This window comes from Urocitellus parryii, chromosome 13 (assembly GCF_045843805.1).
Source record: "Urocitellus parryii isolate mUroPar1 chromosome 13, mUroPar1.hap1, whole genome shotgun sequence".
Taxonomy (NCBI): Eukaryota; Metazoa; Chordata; class Mammalia; order Rodentia; family Sciuridae; genus Urocitellus; species Urocitellus parryii.
In genome coordinates, this window is record NC_135543.1 from 8,834,407 (window position 1) to 8,841,962 (window position 7,556).

A 7,556-nucleotide genomic window follows, 5' to 3' on the forward strand; every position below is an offset into this window, starting at 1 on the left:
ATATTGGCTGTACCAATTTGCAGTCCCACCAGCAATGTATGGGTGTGGATTTTTCCCTACATGCTCGCCAACACTTACTGTTGTTTGTATTCTTGATAGCTGCCATTCTGACTGGGGCAAGATGAAATCTTAGAGTAGTTTTGATTTGCATTTCTCTAATTGCTAGAGATGTTGAACATTTTATTTCAGATATTTGTTGATTGATTGTATATCTTCTTCTGATAAGTGTCTGTTCAGTTTCTTGGCTCATTTATTAATTGGGTTATTTGTTTTTTGATGTTAAGATTTTTGAATTCTTTATATATCCTAGAGATTAGTGCTCTATCTGATGTGTGTGTGGTAAGAATGTGTTCCCAATTAGTAGGCTCTCTATTAACCTGATTTTTTTTTCTGAGAAGAAGATTTTTACTTTGAATCCATCCCATTTATTCATTCTTGATTTTAATTCTTGCACTATAGAAGTCTTATTAAGGAAGTTGGTTCGTATTCCAACATGATGGATATTTGGGCCTACTTTTTCTTCTAATAGACATGGTGTCTCTGGTTTAATTCCTAGGTCCTTGATCCACTTTTGAGTTGAATTTTGTGCCTGGTGAGGGATAGGGGTTTAATGTCATTTTATTGCATATGGATTTCCAATTTTCCCAGTACCATTTGTTGAATAGGCTATCTTTTCTCCAATATACATTTTTGGCACCTTTGTCAAATATAAGATAACTGTAATTATGTGGGTTAGTCTCTGTGTCCTCTATTCTGTACCATTGGTCTACAAGTCTATTTTGGTGCCAATACCAAAAAAAATGTTACTATTGCTCTGTAGTATAGTTTAAGGTCTGGTATAGTGATGCTACTTCTTGCTAAGTATTGCTTTAGCTATTCTGAGTCTCTTATTTTTTTCCAGATGAATTTCATGACTATTTTTTTCTATTTCTATGAAAAAATGTCTTTGGGATTTTGATTAGAATTGCATTAAATCTGTATAGTCCTTTTCATAGTGTGGTCATTTTGACAATATTAATTTTGCCTATCCAAGAACAAGGTAGATCTTTCCATTTCCTAAGATCTTCTTTGATTTTTTTGTTTAGCATTCTCTAGTTTTCATGGTAGAAGTCTTTCACCTCTTTTGTCAAGTTGATTCCCAACTTTTTTTTTAATGCTATTGTAAATGGGATAGCTTCCTTGTTTCCCTTTCAGAGAATTTGTCGCTGATATACTGAAATGCCTTTGATTTATGAATGTTGATTTTATATACTGCTACTTTGCTAAACTCATTTACTAGTTCTAGGAGTTTTCTGGTGAAATCTTTTGTGTCTTTAAGGTGTAGAATCATATAGTTGGCAAATAGTGCTAATTTGATTTCTTCTTTGCTTATGTATGTCCCTTCAATTTTTTCCATCTGTCTAATTTCTCTGGCCAGTGTTTCAAGAACTATGCTATATAGAAGTGGTGAAAGAGGACATCCCTGTCTTGTTCCAGTTTTTACAGGGAATGCCTTATTTTTTTCTCCATTTGGAATGATGTTGGCCTGGGGGATTAGGATAGATAGCTTTTATAAAGTTTAGATATATTTCTGTTATCCCTAGTTTTTCTATTGTTTTGATCATGCTTTATTTTGTCAAATGCTTTTTTTTTGCATCTATTTAGATGATCATATGATTCTTATCTTTCAGTCTACTGATGTGATGAATTACATTTATTGTTTTCTGTTTGTTGAACCAACCTTGCATCCCTGGAATGGATCCCACTTGATCATGGTGCACTATCTTTTTGCTATGTTTTGTATTCAATTTTCCAGAATTTTATTGAGAATTTTTGCATCTATGTTCGTTAGAGATATTGATTTGAAGTTTTCTTTTTCTTTTTTTTTTTTTGATGTGTTTTTGCCTGGTTTTGGGATCAAGATGATATTGGCCTCATAGAACGAGTTAGGAAGTGCTCCCTCTCTTTTCATATCCTGAAATAAATTGAAGAGTATTGGTGTTAGTTCTTCTTTAAAGGTCTTGTAGAACACGGCTTTGCAGCCATCCAGTCCTGGGCTTTTCTTGGTTGGTAGGCTTCTGATGATGTCTTCTTTTTATCACTTGAAATTGATCTGCTTAAATTGTATATATCATCCTGATTCATTTTGGACAATTCATATGACTCTACAAATTTGTTGATGCCTTCAATATTTTCTATTTTATTGGAATACAAATTTTCAAAATAATAATTATCTTCTGTATTTCTGTAGTGTCTATTGTGATATTTCTTTTTTCATCATGGATGTTAGTAATTTGAGTTTTCTCTTTCCTTCTCTTTGTTAGCATGGCTAAGGGTCTGTCAATTTTATTTTTTCAAAGAACCAACTTTTTGTTTGATCAATTTTTTTTTCAATTTTGACCACACAGTAAAGACATAAGAAACCATGAACAGAATACCCAAGAATTATGGGACAGTTTCAAAAGACCAAATCTAAGAGTTATTGGGATAGAGGAAGGCACAGAGTTTCAAACCAAAGGAATGCACAATCTCTTCAATGAGATAATATAAGAAAAGTTCCCAAGCATGAAGAATGAATTAGAAAACCAAATACAAGAGGCTTAAAGGACACTAAATGTACAAAATTACAACAGATCTACACCAAGGCCCATTATAATGAAAATGCCTAGCACACAGAATAAGGATACAATCTTGAAAGCCACAAGAGTGGAATCAGATCACATATAGGGGGAGACTAATTTGTATCTCAGCAATTTTTTCAACCCAGACCTTCAAAGCCAGGAGATCATGGAACAATATATACTAAGCTCTGAAAAAAATGTATGCCAACCAAGAATCTTATATCCAGTAAAATTAAGCTTTAGATTTGATGATGAAATAAAAACCTTCCATGATAAACAAAAGTTAAAAGAATTTACAACTAGAAAGCCTGCACTACAGAACACGCTCAGCAAAATATTCCACAAAGAGAAAGTAAAAAACAATGATGAAAATCAGCAGAGGGAGGTATTACACTAAAGGAAAAATAATCAGAGGAGAAACGAAGTCAATTAAATACCAAAATAAACAAAAATGACTGGGAATACAAATCATGTCTCAATAATAACCCTGAATGTTAGTGGCCTAAACTCACCAATTAAAAGACATAGACTAGCAGATTGGATCAAACAACAACAATATGCTGCCTCCAAGAGCCTCATCTCATAAGAAAAGATATCCATAGACTAAAGGTGAAGGATTGGGAAAAACCATACCACTCACATGGTCTGTGGAAGCAAGCAGGGGTTTCCAACCTCATATCAAATAAAGTAGACTTCAAGCTAGTCAATCAAAAGGGATAAAGAAGGACACCGCATACTGCTCAAGAGAACCATACACCAACAAAACTTGACAATTTTAAATATATATGCCCCAAACTGGAACATCTTTATTCATCAAACAAACTTTTCTCAAGTTCAAGAGTCAAATATATGACAACACAATAGTTTTGGGTTACTTTAACACACCTCTTTTACCACTGGATGGATCTTGCAAACAAAAGCTGAACAAAGAAATTATAGATCTCAATAATACAATCAATAGCTTAGATTTAACTGACATATATAGAATATTTTGTTGTTCAAGGAGTGAATACACTTTCTTCTCAGCACCACATGGATCCTTCTATAAAATAGACCATATACTATGCCACAAAGCAACTCTGAGCAAATATAAAAAAGTAGAGATACTACCCAGCATTCTATCAGGTCATAAAGACATGAAATTAGAAATCAAAGATAAAATAAGACATAAAAGCTACTCTAACACCTGGAGACTAAATATTATGCTACTGAATGAACAATGGGTTGCAGAAGACATCAAGGAGGAGATTAAAACATTTTTAGAGGTGAATGAGAACACAGATACAATATATTGAATTCTCTGAGACACTATGAAGGCAGTTTTAAGAGGAAAGTTCATTGCATGGAGTTCATTCCTTAAAAGAAGGAAAAGTTAACAAATAAGTGACTTAACATTATATCTGAAAGCTCTAGAAAAGGAAGAACAAATCAACGCCCAAAGCAGCAGAAGACAGGAAATGATCAAAATCCAGGCTCTGGTTGTCCATCTCTTCATGAGATCTGGGAGGAAGCCATAGCTCTCATTTGTTTTTTTGCTGATGCTGGAGGCAGGGGCTATTCCTGCTGCTACTGTGACTCCTGCTACTGTCACTTGCATTTGTCACTGGCTGTCTTGTGGCTTCCAAGTTCTTACAGACACCCCTTTAGCCTGTATGATGGACAGGAGAGTATGACAACCTTCCATGGGTCCTTCTGGTTTCCACCAACACTTCAGTTTTCATTAGATAAAAAGTGAAAATTTATCACATAAAAGTTTGAACATACAGAGAAGCAATAAAAAATTCATGATCCCACAGCCTCCTTAAACTTGTTTAATAGTTTTGTGTCTATTCTTTTGTCAATTATATATGTACACGTATATTTACCCTTGTTTAATTATATAACAAAATATGAGACTGCAAAAAGTGTATATTTACATATTAAATGTATATATACTAAATATAATATAAAATAAATATAAATATGGGATTATATACATTATGAATATGTTTGATATTTTAAAAATGACTTTAGAGTTATATTGAATACATAGATTTTTTATTTCAACTTTTCTTACTGCAACTTATTATTAGCTTTTTCTCAATTACTTGAATACTCTTGAGAGTATTTTTTTTTCTTTTTGGTGGATCAGGAAAAAAATATATCATTTTGGTAACTTCACAATTATTGCTTATACAATCAAGCAGTTGTTTAGGATCATATAAATTTGGGAAAATATCAAAGGTCCTTTGCATAGAAAGATGTCAAAGCACTTTGTGATTTCTTTTGCAGGGGTTATTGTAAATTCTCTTCTTTCAAGCTTCATATTATGATTCACCTTAACCACTGTGCTCTACATTAGGCCACCAGAAGTTATTCATCTTAAAACTGCAAGTTTTTCTAAAAAGTAGTGCATTATAATTATATATAAAATCTGTATTCATTGTGATATATTTGTATATTGACATAGCATACTTTGGTAAATTTGGCTCCCCAGTTGAGTAAGCAGGGATGAAATTTTTCCAAGTATATCATGTGCATGTGCAAAATGGCCTAATGAATCCCAGTATTATGTAAATTATAACGCACCAATAAAAATACTTTGGGTTTCTACTATTTGCCCAACAAGGAAAATAATTTTTTAATAATTGTATTCTGTTGAATCCTTTATTTACCATATTCATGTTCTTCCTTTTTTTCTGTTTTAAGTAAGAATGCACTAGGAAACTTTATTCATGAAATTTTGTGTATATCTGTGTTTATTTTTTAGTATAACAGCCAGTATTTGGGAATACCTCTCAAATGGACATTTTTTGTTTGCTTTTGTGGTGACTGAACCCAGGACACTCTATCACTGAGCTACATCATTCTAAGCTCTTTTTATTTTGAGACAAGTTTTCTCTAAATTTCCTAGTCTGGCCTTGAACTTGCATTTCTCCTGACTCAGCCTCCCCAGTTGCTAGGATCATAAAGGTGCACCACTGCACCTGGAAAATGAATTTATATATATATATATATATATATATATATATATATATATATATATATATATATAAATACAGTTGATTATTAAGTCTAAACTGACTTATACAAATGTGTTTCCACTATGCCTGGGAGAGTTTTGATAGCTCTTCCTTTACTGGAACCCTAGAGAGCACTGGATTGGATCAATTGTATTGCTGGAAGTTGGCATGGAAGGTTTGCATGTGATGGTGAGGGCCAGGTACTCTGGGGCAGGATACTGCTGACATTGAGACAGCCTGCAGCCTGCACTCTCCAACAGCTCATCACCTTCTTCTCATGTTCTCTGGGCTGCAAAGTGGGCCAGTGAAAACAATACCTATGCACTTAGTAACTGTGACGATTATATGAAATAATTGATGCAAAGCACTTAGAAGAACCTGGGCATCAATTGTCAAAGAAGCTGAATTATACCTTTTTGAAAAATACAATCTCATTATGTTAATTTTTCTTTTCTTTTTACTGTTATCGGGCTAATAAGGCTTAATATGCTTACTGTTAATTTTGCTTTCTTTAATTTTTTTTTTTTTGGTACTAGTGATCAAACTCAAGGGTGCTGGACCATTGAGTCACATCCCCAGCCCTATTTCATATTATATTTAGAGAGGATTTCACTGAGCTGCTTAGCACCTCATTTTTGCTGAGGCTGGCTTTGAACTCGCTATCCTCCTGCCTCAGACTCACAAGCCTCTGGGATTACAGGTGTGTGCCACTGTGCCTGGCCATTTTGTTTCTTTTGATGGTTGATTTACACGCATTTTCTCTTTTGGATGGTGCCTTCCTTTCTGTATCGATTGGTGCCTACCTATACACAAACAGATGAGAACTTTTCCTCATCTCATATATCACATTTCCTCTAAGTTTATCCTTGGCTTATTAGTTTTTATTTAACATTTTAGTGCTTTTGTTGTAATAGTAACAGTAAAAATAGTAAATTCAAAAATGTAACAATTTCAGAAAGTAAGCAAATAATGCAGAACCTGCACAATTACTTCTAAGAGACCTTGGGTCTCTTTTCCTCTTCTCTCAGGGACACTAATCCCACCATGGAGCCCCACCTGCATGACCCCATCTCAATTCAGTCACCTCCTAAAGTGCCCTTCACCAAATCCATCAAGATTCAGAGATTCAGCCTATGAATTTGGAGGAAACACAGGATTCATGGCCACACACTTTAAGATGTGGTTTCAAATGCCTGCCAGACAAAGGGTCACATCTTCACCATCAGCAGTGATGTGCAGGAATGCCCATTCCTAGACTCTTGTGAGATGGAGTTTCATGAATCCTATAATAGAGAACTCTGAATCCCTCAGAGCTGCCAGGAAAGGCTCCTGTAGGGACTGGGTGGTGTCCTCAGAACCCCCAGGAGAGGGAGCCAGACTTTATTTATGGGACAATCACATACATCCTTTTGTTAAACAGTTTTGTTGGCTAGCAAAAACTAAGAACACTATGTAAATCATTGATAATTTGATGATGGTAAAAATAGTTTTTCACCATTCTTTTTGTTTTTTATTTCCTTGATAAGTAATGAGATGAAATACTTCCTTATCTTCATTAGTCCTTATTACTCTTCCTTTGTAATTATTCTTTTGAACTCAATTTTATGTGGTAGAGTTTGCATTTTCTATTAGCAAGAACTCTTTAAAAAATCAGTGATATTAACACTTTCTTAACAGGAGAAGACAAAATAAGCTACCATATGTGTTACGGGAGAACTAATGTAATATCTGGTGAAATACAGATCCACTTCAGTATAGTAAATTACATTGAACTTCAAAATGCATTGTAAACAGTTTGGCAGAGATCTCAGGACATAAATACTTGGAGAGTTTGAGAATGGTGCTAAAGTTATCCTGCTCAGCAAGATAAGGAGAATGAATAATTGGCTGACAGAAAAGAGATAAAGATTAAGAACCAATTAAGGTTGAAGATAAGTGAAGGACATAATAGGAT